The sequence below is a fragment of the Globicephala melas genome, chromosome 14 (assembly GCF_963455315.2).
Source record: "Globicephala melas chromosome 14, mGloMel1.2, whole genome shotgun sequence".
NCBI lineage: Eukaryota > Metazoa > Chordata > Mammalia > Artiodactyla > Delphinidae > Globicephala > Globicephala melas.
Window position 1 is genome coordinate 13900615 of NC_083327.1, and position 17089 is coordinate 13917703.

Genomic DNA, 17089 nt, shown 5'->3' on the forward strand with positions numbered 1-17089 from the left:
ATACATTCCAACTCTAGACACATTAAATGTGAAGAGAGAAAAGACTAGAACTGAGAAAATATGGTATGTTTCAACTTCTTTCTTTTCTACTTTGTATGTCAGTCTGAGTCCTCATACCTTCTATTTTCCTGTCACACTTTTTAATATTAGCTATGGCAGCACATTGAAACAGTTAAAGACTTGAAGCAAAGCTAAAGTGAGCAACAATTACAACACAGTCAATGGCAACTGTATAATAATATCTCACAGTGTCTATAAAAGCAGAGACAGTTATCAGACAGTTCACTTGATGGTTCTTTCAATACTATGTTGGTGATGCCCTGACTGTGTACTCTTTAATACTCACTAGGTAAAGTTTTTACATGTTCCCATGCTGCGTGATTTTTTCTTTGTTGCCAGCTTAATGTTACTTTCTATTCTACATATTTCCACATGACCAGCTCAGCTCAGCATCCCATCTGACAGACAGCACCTCAACCATGTAAACATTAGTTGTAGCAGATATTAGTTGGATGGTGAAAGAGGTATCAGTTTTTACCACATTAAGACAAAAGAAAAAATAAACTGGCTCATGTAATCCAAGGAAGTATTGAATAACCGAATCATAAGTAAGTCAGTAATCACTGACTCTGGAAACTTTGGAAACATGGACAGAGGCCCTGGACCAATTAATTATGTGGATGAAAAGAGGGACTTTTCTAGAAGTGGAGTGTTAATCAGATACTTCCAGAAATTCCCTACATAGCAAGAAATAAAGTTTACTCATTGTTTATAATTGTGAAGACTTTGTGACACTCTAGTTGGGAAAATCTGGTGTATAACTACTACAATTCTGTTCAATAAAGTATTGCAATAGTGGATCATTGACACGTTCTGAGGTTTTGCTCTCCAACACTAACTTTTAAAGGTTTAGAGTCATCAGACTCGCATAAGTTACATGATATTAATTATTTTTCCCTCAATGCCTGTGGTCATTTGCTCCCTCTTTTACTGCTTCAAAACCCACAAATATAAAGGAGCACAAATATCTATTGCTTTTCATTTTTTGTCCATAGTCAATTAATATTTTGAGGCTGATTGTGTAATCTAAGGAAGGACAAAAGTGTCAGAGTGAATGTGTTTCTTATTTCCCAATTTTGTCAATAAATATCTAAAATACAAGAGGAGCAAGGGAATGTTGCTCCAGGTGCAAACGGAAGAAAAACCAAACAACTGATAACATCAAAAGACCATATTTTCAAGAAGAATTAAACTGGTGATGTGGGAACAGAGAAGAAAAGGAAAATTACCTTGGAATAACTTCTTAAAAGGAAGAAAAGGAAAGTTATTTTGGAATAGCTTCTTAAAGCAGATGTATTCAAATCATCAGAACAAAGAAAACATGAAAAATCAAAGTTTAGAGACTTCCTTGTGGCACAGTGGTTAAGAATCTGTCTGCCAGTGCAGGGGACACAGTTTTGATCCCTGGTCCGGGAAGATCCCACATGCCGCAGAGCAACTAAGCCCGTGCGCCACAACTACTGAGCCTGCACTCTAGAGCCCACGAGCCACAACTACTGAGCCCGCATGCCACAATTACTGAAGCCCACGCGCCTTGAGCCTATGCTCCACAAGAGAAGCCACCACAATGAGAAGCCTGCACACCGCAACGAAGAGTAGCCCCCGCTAGCCGCAACTAGAGAAAAGCCCGCGTGCAACGATGAAGACCCAATGCAGCCAAAAATAAACAAATACATAAATTTATAAAACCAAACAAACAGAAAGTTTATAGAGTGCACCTTAACCATAATGTTCACATCAACCCTATTATTATCCCTGTCTGGTCACACCATTGCCAGTGGCAGAGCTGGAGTCTCAATCCAAGTCCTCTGGCAACAAATTAATGTTCTTTCTCTTGCTCTGTACTGCCTCCCATTCGAGCTCTTCACAGGCTTGAAATCAAGCTTGCTTCCTAGATGCTTAGAATCAGAAGTCCTACCTCCAACGCCTAAGAGCTCAGTGACCTCAGGCAAGTTACTTTAACCTCTTTGCACTTTACATTACTCATCTATGCAGTGAGAATCATGACATCTTTCCTGTCATTATAGAGTTGTTGGAAGACCAAATTAGACAGTTTGTAACAATAACATTTATACATGTAAGGAATTGTTATAATTAAAATGCATAAAGAAAAAGGTTGATGAGATCTCCCAGCCACTAGTTATTATCTTTAAGGACTCCTGGTAGCAATAGTTGGAAATAATTTCTCTCTCAATTAGTCACACATTGGGCCATTGTGGAGTTAGTATTGCATTCAGTTTATGTCTCCTTACCTTGACGGTGCTGTGAAGTGGAGAAGTTCGGAGTAGTTTAATAATATGATTAAAGTGGTGAATAAATAAGACCCAAGAGGACAGGTAGAAGGAGTTGAAATTAATTAGTCTGGAGACAATAATACCTCCTAATACATGAGGCATTATCATAAGGAAAATGTAGACCAACTTTTATCCATCTTCTCTGAGAACTAACTGGAAAGTAACTGTGAAAATACAGTACAGAGATAAGAAGGAATTTCCTGAGAGGGTTGTTTGTTAAATATTAAAACAGGCTATTAAAAGAAGATGTGGAGTCTCCTTTGTTGATGACTTTTCCAAAGAAGAATAGACACAAATCAATTTGGTATGGTCGGGCAATAGATATACTGGCAATCTGGGAACTAGAAAAGCTTTTACTGAGATCTTCTTTCAGCTCTCAAGAATTCTACAGCCCTCTGGCTAATTTTCCTGATTAATCATAAAATTGGTAGGTAGCAAGTTTTTCGAATTATCCTTGTCCAAATATGCAGACTATGTGAATTTGTTACCATCCTATGATGTGTATAGTTTTCTTTCTTGTCTTTTTTAGAGGAGGGGGGGATACATGCAGAGGGTGAATTAATCTTATTCTTTGGCTCACGGCACAGTATCATCATTGATTTAGTCAAGGCAAAAAAAAAGCAATTTTAAATGGATTTCCTCCTATTATCAAATTCCTCACTCCCATCCTCCCCTCCCCAACAGGTAACTGCTCTGATGTGTTTAATGTATACTCTTAAGTGTAAACGCATCTTTGGAAATATGTAGTGTCATTTTGTGTGTATGTACTTTAAACGTACATAAATATATCTCACTCTTTTTCTTCCATTTTCACCAAGCATTATGTTTCTACGAGCTACGCTGTTTCTTTTTTTTTTTTTTTCTTTTTTGACAACCCTCCACCCCATATTTTTTTTAATATATATTTCTTTCTTTGTAGAAACTGGATTATTTCTTCTAAATTATTTCCCACATTGTGTCTTTTGGCTGATTGTGTCCGTGAGGTATCATTTAAAATGTTTCTTGTTTAACCTAGTGGTTAGATTTAAAGGCTTGGTTTGATTCATTTGTTTGTTTTCTTGGTAAGAATACTTCATGAATAGTACCATGTATCTCCTAGTGTAACATAATGGGAGGCACACGATATTCCTTTGGTTAGATTAATCAGTGCATTCAGATGATGCTGGCCTGACTTGCTAATTATGATAAGTTCCTCATCCACCTCTCACCTCATGGTTTAGGGACCATTGATGATAGTTGTCTATAGATCTATTATTTCAGTGTAGGATGGAAAATAGAGATTTTATCATTCTTTTCTCCTATTGCATTTATTAATTGTGATTTTCTATAAAGAACTTTCTTTCACCAACTATTTGATTACCTTCAAATACAGTTTGTGCAGGAATGTCTAGATAAATGCTGGATTCTTTGCCTTTATAGCAAATTTAAGAATTATGAGTTGACACCCTAATAATCTCCAAAGAGATTTCTTTTGGGTGGGGAAGAGTGAAGGAGGCTTATCATTTCTAATCCATGTATTTCTTTACATCTTTATTAAGGTGTAATTGACAGAAAATAGACCGTACGTATCTAAAGTCTACAATTTGATAAGTTTGGGCATATGCATATACCCATGAAACCATCAACACAATCAAGATGCTGTTTCTAACTGCTGTGTCATCTTCAGGAACGTGCACCCACAGCTTTCTTCCTCTGGTGGTGGACAACAAGGTTGTTTCCAATTCCCTGCTTCCACAATGTTGTGAAAAACATATTCTCTTACGTGCTTTTTCTGGTAAGGATTCTCCCTTTTTTCCTTTAGCAGTGTGATTGGATAATCTTACATAATTGGTATATGTGCAACTACTGTGCCAGATTGTCCTCCAAAATGGCAGTGTTCAAGTGTGAAAGAATTCTTGTTTCCCCATCAACACTTAGCATTATAGAACTGGGCAATTTTCCCTTGTCTGATGGGTGTAAAGTAGTATCTCATTGATTTTCTTCTTTACTTACTGAGATAATATACTTGTTATTTATTCATATATATTTCCATCTCTCTAGGGTTTTCAGTCTTGTTGATTCTAGGAGTTCACTTTATACAATAGTATAGCTATAGCTATTATTTCTTTATCTATTCTTATGTCTATTCCATTAATCTATTTGTCTGTTACAACTGACATTTGGATTGGGACTGAGAGTAATTCAGGGAGAGTAGACAGTTTTACACTGTCAAGTCACTCCATCTATATGCATGGGTAGATCTCCATTTATTCAGATCTTTAATGCCATTTGGTAGAGTTTTAAATTTTCTCCTTTGAGGGCTAAGGCATTAATGATATCCCATTTAATATGTAGTTATCCCTCTACAAATTGGCATTATTAACTAATTTAATGTACATGTTCACTACTGGCCCTGTTTATGCCCTTTATGTCTGTAGTGTTTATAAACTCCTCAAGACAAAATCTGTTTAACTTCATCTGTGCAGTGTCTACACAGCTCCATGTAAAGATAGATATTGATATGTACTTTTTTAAAATATATTTTTAAATATATTTATTTATTTTTGGTTGTGTTGGGTCTTCACTGCTGTGCGCAGGCTTTCTCTAGTTGCGGTGAGCAGGGGATTCTTTTCGTTGTGATGCGCAGGCTTCTCATTGCTGTGGCTTCTCTTGTTTTGGAGCTTGGGCTCTAGGCGCACGGGCTTCAGTAGTTGCGGCATGTGGGCTCAGTAGTTGTGGCTTGCGGGCTCTAGAGTGCAGGCTCAGTAGTTGTGGCACACTCCGTGACACGTGGGATCTTCCCAGACGAGGGATCAAACCCGTGTCCCCTGCATTGGCAGGTGGATTCTTAACCACTGCGCCACCAGGGAAGTCCTTGATGGGTACTTTTGATTAAATGATTCCTTATTTTTTTCCCTTATAAAATACCTCAAAAATGATAAATTCTAAGGCCTAATTATTTTTAGAATAAAGAGTTGCTGAACCAATAATAATGGACACTAGTAGAATTATCGAGTCCCTCATTTATATTAAAAATTTTTATTAAAACTTCCTACCATTATGTGATCTGGTATCACGTGTTCTGCTGTGATCTGTGGATCCCTATGTCCCTGAGACCCTTCCAAGAGGTCTGTGAGATAAGATTATATTCATAACAATTCTAAGATTTATTTGCTTTTTGCACTCTGTTTACATTTACATGGATGGTACAAAAGCAATAGTGGGTAAAACTGCTGGAGTCTTAGCATGAATCAAGGCAGTAGCACAAAAGTGTGCACAGTCATTGTGTTCCTCACTCACATGCATTCATAGTGAAAAAACTAAAAAACACCAGTTATATTAAGAATCTCCTTGCTGAGGCAATAATATTATTAATTTTGTCAGATCTAACCCTTGAAGATATTTTTTAATATTTTGTGATAAAGTGGAAAGTATGCATACTGAAGTGCAATGGTCATCTTGAGGAAGAGGACTTTTGCTGTTATTTAAAAACTGAATTAGTTTTTTCATGGAACATCATTAATAATTGAAAAAATGGCTGACAAACTATGATGATCAGAATTGGGCATTTGGCAAATCTTTTCTCAAAAATGCGAAAAGTATTTCATTTGAAAAGAAGCAGTAGACGATACTAATAAAAAACTAAAACTTCCAAATAAAAATCAGAATTTTTATCCACCACCATGGGCTTGATGGCTCCCCAATATTTAAAGACTTTTCTGATGAGGTTAGAAAAAATGTGATTTTTTTTATATTGCCTAATAAAATGTGTCAACACTTGAAAAATCTGCATAAACTAGTTACCAAATGACAAATGCATGAAGTTACAAAACCATGCAAAGGCACTGATCCGTTCAACTTTCAAAATAGACCAATGAATTTCAGTGCACAGTGAAAAATTTAATTGATATGATTTCAGATTCCATGTTGCAACTAGCCTTTAAGGAACTTCTTTAAACATATACAGATGGTCCTCAACTTTTGATGGTTCAATTTACAATTTCTCAACTTTATGATGGTGCAAAGTGATACACAAGTAGAAACTGTACTTCGAATTTTGGATTTTTATCTTTTCCTGGGCCAGTGATATGCCCTATAATAACTCTCTAGATAGGCTGGGCAGCTGCAGCTCCTAGTCAGGCACACGATCACCAGGGCAAACAATCAATACATTTACAACCATTCTGTACCCAGACAACCATTCCATTTTTCACTTTCAGTACAGTATTCAATAAATTACATGAGGTATTCAAACTTTATTATAAAATAGGCTTTGTGTTAGATGATTATGCTCAACTGTGGGCTACTGTAAGTGTTCTGCCCACATCTAAGGTGGGCCAGGCTAAACTATGATGTTTGATAGGTCAGGTGTAGTAAATGCATCTTCGATTTACGATATTTTCAATTTACGATGGGTTCCTCGGGTCATAACCCCATTGTAAGCTGAGGAAGATCTGTACACAGGTATCTGAAAAGTCTGTAAAATATTCTTCCCTTTCCAATTACATGTCAGTGTAAGGACAGATTTTCTTCATATATCTCAACCAAAACAATGTATCACAACAGATTGAATGCAGAAAGAGATATGAGAATCCACTTTACTTTTCTTAAACCAGACATTAAAGATATTTGCAAAAATGAAGAATAATACCACTCTTCTCACTATTTTTTCTGTTCTAGGAAATAGAATTATAAAATGTTATTTTCATAAAAATGTTATTTGTGTTAACATGTAATAGATTTATTATTATTTATTTTTAACATCCTTATTGGAGTATAATTGCTTTACAATGGTGTGTTAGTTTCTGCTTTATAACAAAGTGAATCAGCTATACATATACATATATCCCCATATCTCCTCCCTCTTGTATTATTATTTTAAAATAAAGGAATAAAATACGTAAATATTTTCTAAATTTATCAGTTTTAATTTCTGGTATATAGTAGATAATAATAGATGTAAGTCACATATACTAAAGCTGCTCAGATTCCTGAATGCTTTTTTTTTTTTTTTTTTTTTTTGCGTTACGCGGGCCTCTCACTGTTGTGGCCTCTCCCGTTGCGGAGCACAGGCTCCAGAAGCACAGGCTCAGCGGCCATGGGTCATGGGCCCAGCCGCTCCGCGGCATGTGGGATCCTCCCGGACCGGGGCACGAACCCGCGTCCCCTGCATTGGCAGGCAGACCCTCAACCACTGCGCCACCAGGGAAGCCCCTGAATGCTTTTTAAGAGTGTAAATTCCCTGAGATGCATAAGTTTGAGAACCACTGCTCTAAGACTAGGCAGGAGAGTAAAGAGACAGAGTCCGCGACCTCATTCTAGTTGGGGTGTGCAGGTGAGCAAATGTATAAACATGATTTCAGATGTGTAAGGCTCTAAAACAAACGAGGTGATGTGATACATCATGGGTAAAAGAGCTTTTAATACGAAGCTCAGGGAAGTCTTCTCTGAGAAAGTTATAATTAGATCTGAGACTTGAAGAATGAGTAAAAGTGACCAATTAACGAGTCAGAGGAAGAGCATTTCAGGTAGAGTGAGAAATTTTCATCAATCTGAGACAAAAAGAGTGTGCATGTTTGAGGACCAGAGATGAGGCCAGTGTGGCTGGAATAGAGCAGTCATCAGAGAAAGCAGCTCTAGAAGAGGCTGGAGAACTGGGCAGGGGAGGAAAGACCCTGGTGGCCACCTTTGGATTAAAACAGAAGTCCAGTGGGAAGTCACTAAAGGCTGCAATAAGGGACTGTATAATCTGATGAAGATCTTAGAAGGTGACTCTGGCTGCCGTGTGGAGGATGGATTGCTGGGTAGTAAGAAATGAGGCAGGTAGACCAGTTAGACAGCCAAGACCCTGGCACCGAAAGGAGGCAAGTGGCTAAGCCAAGGTGCTGACCATGGGGATTGAGAAAAAGTGATAGATGCCAGTTATATACTGGAAGTAACAATAGGACCTGCTGACGGAATGGTTGTGGGGAATGAAAAAAGGGAAGAATCAAAGTTGACTCCTATGTCTTAGTATAGAAAAACCAAGTGATTAAGAGTGCATTTGCTGAGATGGCGCATCACTGTATAACCAGCACATTGCCACACCTTCAGCTCCGTTGCACCTCTCCATCAAATTTTCCTGGCAAAACCTCAAACCTGGTGAATATATCTCCATTGACTCTTCCTCTGCACCTGAGCAATGAAACATGGATGGAGAAAAAGCACGTGCACAAGCTGGCTGATCTCGCTTCAGGACCTCAAACTTCAAGTGGGCCTTTGTCCTGCCATGCAATCCTACTATAATTTCCTAGGTAATTCACCGTCCTGCTCTCCTCGGTAAATATTTTATACGTTCTTCTCTCTCCTTTAACCTCCATTACTTCTTTTTTTTTTAACATCTTTATTGGAGTATAATTGCTTTATAATGTTGTGTTCATTTCTGCTCTATAACACAGTGAATCAGGTATATGTATACATATATCCCCATATCCCCTCCCTCTTGCATCTCCCTCCCACCCTCCCTATCCCATGCCTCTAGGTGGTCACAAAGCACCGAGCTGGTCTCCCTGTGCTATGCAGCTGCTTCCCACTAGCTATCTATTTTACATTTGGTAGCGTATATATGTCAATGCTACTCTCTGACTTCGTCGCAGCTTACCCTTCCCCCTCCCCATGTCCTCAAGTCCATTTCCTATGTCTGCATCTTTATTCCTGTCCTGCCCTTAGGTTCATCAGAACCATTACTTTTTTTAGATTCCATATATATGTGTTAGCATATGGTATTTGTTTTTCTCTTTCTGACTTGCTTCACTCTGTATGACAGACTCTAGGTCCATCAACCTCACTACAAATAGTTCAATTTCGTTTCTTTTTATGGCTAATATTCCACTGTATATATGTGCCACATCTTTATCCAATCAGCTGTTGATGGACACTTAGGTTGCTTCCATGTCCTGGTTATTGTAAATAGAGCTGCAATGAACATTGTGGTACATGACTATTTTTGAATTATGGTTTTCTCAGGGTATATGCCCAGTAGTGGGATTGCTGGGTCATATGGTAGTTCTATTTTTAGTTTTTGAAGGAACCTCCATACTGTTCTCCATAGTGACTGTATCAATTTACATTCCCACCAGCAGTGCAAGAGGGTTCCCTTTTCTCCACACCCTCTCCAGCATTTATTGTTTGTAGATTTTTTGATGATGGCCATCTTGACCGGTGTGAGGTGATACCTCATTGTGGTTTTGATTTTCATTTCTCTAATGATTAGTGATGTTGAGCATCCTTTCATGTGTTTTCTGGCAATCTGTATATTGTCTTTGGAGAAATGTCTGTTTACGTCTTCTGCCTATTTTTGGATTGGTTTGTTTGTTTTTTTGATACTGAGCTGCATGAGCTGCTTGTATATTTTGCAAGAGATTTCTGTGCATTAATTTTGTATCCTGCTACTTTACGAAATTCATTCATTCATTAGCTCTAGTAGTTTTCTGGTAGAGTCTTTAGGATTCTCTATGTATAGTATCACGTCATCTGCAAACAGTGACAGTTTTACTTCTTCTCTTCCGATTTGGATTCCTTTTATTTCTTTTTCTTCTCTGATTGCTGTGGCTAAACTTCCAAAACTATGTTGAATAATAGTGGTGAGAGTGGACAACCTTGTCTTGTTCCTCATCTTAGAGGAAATGGTTTCAGTTTTTCACCATTGAGAATGATGTTTGCTGTGGGTTTGTCATATATGGCCTTTAATATGTTGAGGTAGGTTCCCGGTATGCCTACTTTCTGGAGAGTTTTTATCATAAATGGGTGTTGAATTTGTTGAAAGATTTTTCTGCATCTATTGAGATTATCATATGGTTTTTATCCTTCAATTTGTTAATATGGTTTGTCACATTGATTGATTTGCATATATTGAAGAATCCTTGCCTTCCTGGGATAAACCCCACTTGATCATGGTGTATGATCCTTTTAATGTGCTGTTGCATTCTGTTTGCTAGTATTTTTTTGAGGATTTTTGCATCTGTACTCATCAGTGATATTGGCCTGTAGTTTTCTTTTCTTGTGACATCTTTGTCTGGTTTTGGTATCAGGGTGATGGTGGCCTTCTAGAATGAGTTTGGGAATGTTCCTCCCTCTGCTATATTTTGGAAGAGTTTGAGAAGGATAGGTGTTAGCTCTTCTCTAAATGTTTGATAGAATTCGCCTGTGAAGCCATCTGGTCCTGGGCTTTTGTTTGTTGGAAGATTTTTAATCACAGTTTCAATTTCAGTGCTTGTGAGTAGTCTGTTTATATTTTCTATTTCTTCCTGGTTCAGTCTTGGAAGGTTGTGCTTTTCTAAGAATTTGTCCATTTCTTCCAGGTTATTCATTTTATTGGCATATAGTTGTTTGTAGTAACCTCTCATGATTCTTTGTATTTCTGCAGTGTCAGTTGTTACTTCTCCTTTTACATTTCTAATTTTGTTGATTTGAGTCTTCTCCCTTTTTTTCTTGATAAGTCTGGCTAATGGTTTAGCAATTCTGTTTATCTTCTCAAACAACCAGCTTTTAGTTTTATTGATCTTGCTATTGTTTCCTTCATTTCTTTTTCATGTATTTCTGATCTGATCTTTATGACTTCTTTCCTTCTGCTAACGTTGGGGTTTTTTGTTCTTCTTTCTCTAATTGCTGTAGGTGTAAGGTTGTTTATCTGAGATTTTTGTTGTTTCTTGAAGTAGGATTGTATTGTTATAAACTTCCCTCTTAGAACTGCTTTTGCTGCATCCCATAGGTTTTGGTTCACCGTGTTTTCATTGTCATTTGTTTCCCTTTGATTTCTTCAGTGATCTCTTGGTTATTGAGTAGCATATTGTTTAGCCTCCATGTGTTTGTATTTTTTACAGATTTTTTTCCTGTAATTGATAATCTAGTCTCATAGCGTTGTGGTCGGAAATGATACTTGATACGATTTCAATTTTCTTAAATTTACCAAGGCTTGACTTGTGACCCAAGATATGGTCTAACCTGGAGAATGTTCCATGAACACTTGGGAAGAAATTGTATTCTGTTGTTTTTGGATGGAATGTCCTATAAATATCTATTAAGTCCATCTTGTCTAATGTGTCATTTAAAGCTAGTGTTTATTTATTTTCATTTTGGATGATCTGTCCATTGGTGAAAGTGGGGTGTTCAAGTCCCATACTATTATTGTGTTACTGTCAATTTCCCCTTTTATGGCTGTTAGCATTTGCCTTAGGTATTGAGGTGCTCCTATGTTGGGTGCATAAATATTTACAATTGTTATATCTTCTTCTTTGATGGATCCCTTGATCATTATGTAGTGTCCTTCTTTGTCTCTTGTAATAATCTTTATTTTAAAGTCTATTTTGTCTGAGATAACAATTGCTACTCCAGCTTTCTTTTGATTTCCATTTGCATGGAATATCTTTTTCCATCCGCTCACTTTCAGTCTGTATGTGTCCCTAGGTCTGAAGTGGGTGTCTTGTAGACAGCATATATATAGGTCTTGTTTTTGTATCCATTCAGCCAGTCTATGTCTTTTGGTTGGAGCATTTAATCCAGTTACATTTAAGGTAATTATCGATATATATGTTCCTATTACCATTTTCTTAACTGTTTTGGTTTTGTTTTGTAGGTCTTTTCCTTCTCTTGTGTTTCCTGCCTATAAAAGTTCCTTTAGCATTTGTTGTAATGCTGGTTTGGTGGTGCTGAATTCTCTTTAACTTTTGCTTATCTGTAAAGGTTTTAATTTTTCCATCGAATCTGAATGAGATCGTTGCTGCATAGAGTAATCTTGGTTGCAGGTTTTCTCCTTCATCACTTTAAATATGTCCTGCCACTCTCTCTGGCTTGCAGAGTTTCTGCTGAAAGATCAGCTGTTAACTTTATGGGGATTCCCTTGTATGTTATTTGCTGCTTTTCCCTTGCTGCTTTCAATATGTTTTCTTTGTATTTAATTTTTGATAGTTTGATTAATATATGTCTTGGCATGTTTCTCCATAGATTTTTCCTATATGGGACTCCCTGTGCTTCCTGGACTTGACTATTTCCTTTCCCATGTTAGAGAAGTTATTAACAATAATCTCTTCAAATATTTTCTCAGTCCCTTTCTTTTTCTCTTCTTCTGGGACCCCTATAATTCAAATGTTGGTGTGTTTAATGTTGTCCCAGAGGTCTCTGAGACTGTCTTCAGTCCTTTTCATTCTTTTTTCTTTACTCTGCTCTGCGGTAGTTATTTCCACTTTTTTATCTTCCAGGTCACTTATCCGTTCTTCTGCCTCAGTTATTTTTCTATTGATTTCTTCTAGAATATTTTTAATTTCATTTATTGTGTTGTTCATCATTGTTTGTTTGCTCTTTAGTTCTTCTAGATCCTTGTTAAACGTTTCTTGTCTTTTCTCCATTCTATCTCCAAGAATTTGGATCATCTTTACTATCATTACTCTGAATTCTTTTTTAGCTAGACTGCCTATTTTGTCTTCATTTGTTAGGTCTGGTGGGTTTTTACCTTGCTCCTTCATCTGCTGCATATTTCTCTGTCTTCTCATTTTGTTTAACTTACTTTGTTTGGGGCCTCCTTTTTGCAGGCTGCAGGTTTATAGTTCCTATTGTTTTTGGTGTCTGCCCCCCAGTGGGTGAGGTTGGTTCAGTGGGTTGTGTAGGCTCCCTGGTGGAGGGGACTGGTGCCTGTGTTCTTGGGTGGGGCTGGATCTTATCATTCTGGTGGGCAGGACCGCGTCCGGTGGTGTGTTTTGGGGTGTCTGTGAACTTAGTATGACTTTAGACAGCCTCTCTGTTAATGGGTGGGGTTGTGTTCCTGTCTTGCTAGTTGTTTGGCATGGGGCGTCCAGCATTGGAGCTTGCTTGCCGTTGGGTGGAGCTCGGTCTTAGTGCTGAGACAGATCTCTGGGAGAGCTCTCGCCAGTTGATATTATGTGTGGCCGGGAGGTCTCTGGTGGTCCAATGTCCTGAATTCAGCCCTCCTACGTTAGAGGCTCAGGCCTGACACCAGGCCAGAGCACCAAGACCCTGTTAGCCACGCAGCCAGGTATGTGGAGATTTTCTTGCCTTTGGGAAAGTGTGAGGTCTTCTGCCAGCATTCAGTAAGTGTTCTGTAGGAGTTGTTCCACATGTAGATGTATTTTTGATATATTTGTGGGGAGGAAGGTGATCTCTATGTCTTACTCCTCCACCATCTTGAAGGTCCCTCTTTTGTTTTTTTCTTTTCCTTTGTGCTTTGTCTAGTTTCACTTGTTCACAGGGTGCTTCATGCAGAGGCCTCACACCCAGCACTTCAGATCAGAGTGCCCAGTGAGAAACGGCTGCACTGACACCTCAGCTCTGCAGGCCGGGCAGTGTCTAACCTCCATTAATTCTCCATTCTCTGTCTTCTCATCTAATCATGACCTTGCTTTCTAGTTCAATGAAAAGTGAGTTTTCATGCCTCTGGATACATCTGCCAACCTACTTAAAATGACCCTTTCTGCCCTTCCTCCAACTACCATGGATGAACTGTCTGGTCTTCCACCTAAGCCCACCATCTCCATTTAAACTCTGGATCCCGTCTTTCTTGCCTAATTATGAGCGTTGCTCCAAAAGGTAACACCTGTCTTTCCTGTGTCATCAGTCAGCATCTGCAGCACTCTACTTAAGCTTCCACTCCCTCAGTTCCACTGAAATTATCATTGTCAGGGTCATCAGTAACCTCCACACTGTTCATCAAATGATCATTTTTCAGACTTCATATTATTCAACTTCTTAGCAGATTTAACGGAGTCCACTACTTGCTTCTTGAAACACCTTCATTTCTCCTCCAGGCACCATCCTCTCTTCGTTCTCCTGTCTCACTGGCCGCTCTTCCCTCTGTCTCCTCAATGAGTTCTTGCTCACCTTCACAGTCAGTAAATATGGAACCCCTCCAATCTCAATCACTGAAGCTCTTCACTTTTTCTATCCATACTCCCTCCCTTGTTGATCTAATCAAGTCTTGTGGCTTTAAATACTATTCATACACTGATGAGCCTTAATCAGTATCTTCCACCTGACTGCTCCCTCAAACTCTATACTGGTATATCCAGCAGCCACCTGACATCACCATTTGGTTGTATAAGAGTTATCTCAAATTTATCATGTCCAACTGAGCTCCTGTCCCCCTGACCTCAACCCCCCAAATATTTTTTCCACCTATAGCCATCTCCATTTCAGTGACACTATAATTCCATTTGTTCATGTCAAAAACCTTGGAATATGCTTGAATCTTCTGTTGCCCAATCCAGCAGTAAAATTCTATTGGCTCTAACTTCAAAGCATATCCAGAATCCTACCACTTCTCACCACAAAAATGGCCAACATTCTAGCTCAAGTCATTATCATCTCTTGCCGATACACTCCTAATTGATGTCTGTTTCTGCCTTCATTTCCCCACAGGATATTGTACAGCAGCTACAGTGATTTATTTAAAACATAATTTAATATTGTCTGCTTAAAATCATCCAAGGCCTTCCCACTTCCTTCTGAATAAAATTCAGAATTCATACATGGCCTCCAATAAATGATCCGGCCCCTTGCCATCTCTCTAGCCTCCTTTGCTAATCGTCTTCCCTCTCCATCCTACCTCTCAATTCTGCTCCGGCAACAGTAGGTTCCTTGCTGTTCCTTGAGCACATTAAGCACACTCCCACGTTAGGACCTTTCTCACTTGCAACTGCCTCCATCTGGAATGCTCTTTTTTTAGATGGCTACATGGCTTACTTCCTCACTGCTTTCAGGTTTCGGCTTGAATATCATTTTCTCATAAATACATTCCCTTTACACTCTGAATCTTCTAAGTGAAGATGGAGGATTGAACACATGCATTTCCTTCAGCACTTTCTTCAAACTCCACTAAATAGCAGTTAATGACTGTATTTTAAGCCCATGGAGTCGCAAAGACAAAAAGAGCAAAAGAGACGACATTAATGACAACATTTTGGAAGCTGGAAAGAAGAGATAACAGAAAACACACACAAAGACCATCCATTCTGCTTGCATAGCTTTATTTTTCTCAATAGCACTTAACCTAGATAAATATAAGTAAATAGAAACACAAGATACATATTTACTTTAAATTTTTCTGTTGTCTCCTCCTCCTTCCTCCACGCCTGCAACCTGCATGATAGCATTCTTTTCAGTTTGGTTTAGTGTCGTATTCTCAGGCTTTGGAATCTATAGGTATTTAATACAAATTTTTGACTGAATATCTGGTGGCCTGGGCAAGGTGCAGTCTGCGGAGGGTGTGGGGTTGTGGCAATCAAGATCTTTGATTTGGATGTTAAATTTGAGGTACCTATTAGATATACAGCTGAGGATATTAAAAGGGCATCTGGATTTCTGGAGCTGAATGCAGAGGTCAAGGCTAAACATACACATTTTGGAGTCACTGACATTTGGACTAGGTAAGATCACCTGGGGGAGTAGGAACACAAAAAGAGGAAAATGCCAAGCTCTGAATCCTGGAGGACTCCAGCATTTAGAGGCCAATCAGAGCAGTGGTTTTCAAACTTTTATCTTATATCATTATCCGTAAGAAGAAGAAAAAATAATTGAAATTAAGCAATGAGACAGTAGATTTTTATTTATAAATTATATATGTATTATTGTACAAATATATTATGTGCATTACAAAAACCCCCACACATATAATACTAAAAAACAATGAGCTGAAGGACTTCCAGTGAAAGGGGAAGTATTGAACACATGCATTTTTCAGCTCCCTTCTTAAGACCACTACAGTGATGGTAAATGGATTTTTAAAAAGAAGCTATAAACCCACAAGGACAAAGAGAACAAGAGTAAAACAATAGCACCAGAATATGGGAAGCTGAAAGAAGACAGATGAATGGCAACTAACTTATTAGACCCAGGAGAGCTGAGGCTGCTGTGGGGAGAAGCCAAGAGGCAGCCTGATTTAGGAGGACTCAGAATCCCCCAGCGCCCCCCCCCCCACCCCGAAGGCACAGGAATTGGTGTCTGGCACCTCTGATAGAGGAGGTAAGTGCTGGGCAACAACAGACTGGCTGAGAGTCTGCTTGAGAGGCAGTTACACCCAGAGCATACTCACCACTCTGCACTGCAGGTGATTAACCTTCTCCTACCTGGCAACAGACTGGAGGCTTTATTTTCTGGAGAGGATTAAAGAGAGGGTCTTGACTGGAGAACAAGAGGCACCCTTGAAGATGAGAACTCCAACAGGTAGATTGTCAAAATTAACATCAGAATGCTTAAAGCTGAAGTATCAAGAAGGTGCTCTGCATGTTTCTTAGCGATACGGAGGCACATAACAAAAAGAACATTATTTTGATGTGTAGCAATGATTGCCAATGGCATTCGCCTACACAGAGGGAACTTCAAAAAATGAATGCTATATAAAATTTTCGTTACTCCTTAGAGCCATTTCAAATATTTATTTCTATTTCTTTTAAAGTGCATGGATTGTCTGAACATTATTTTGGTACATGAATGCAGACATTTTAAGTAATTGCATTTGTTGTATCCTGGATTGGAAGCAGGCATAAATATTGACTTTTTTTCTGTTCTATGTAAATAATGACACCGAGTCTACTTTGAGTACCATGGCATCACCAAAAGTTATTTATATATTTCATATGGCATATATGTCTAGAGAATCAATCCTTGAAGATACAATAATATCTTGCTTTTATATTACACTTGGATATTTATATACCTTGATTATCCAGCATATTCCTTTTTTTTAATTAATTAATTTATTTATTTTTGGC

The 17089-nt window shown here is 38.4% G+C and overlaps 1 long non-coding RNA gene across 1 annotated transcript in view; it reads left to right on the forward strand.

Moving 5' to 3' along the window:
- LOC138842320 (uncharacterized) overlaps window positions 1–17089 on the forward strand; it is a 48632-nt gene that overhangs the window by 20496 nt on the left and 11047 nt on the right. Inside the window, exons 5-6 of the long non-coding RNA XR_011376707.1 lie at window positions 3893–4128; window positions 8427–8651. This is a non-coding gene — a long non-coding RNA (uncharacterized lncRNA). The remainder of the gene's footprint in view (window positions 1–3892; window positions 4129–8426; window positions 8652–17089) is intronic.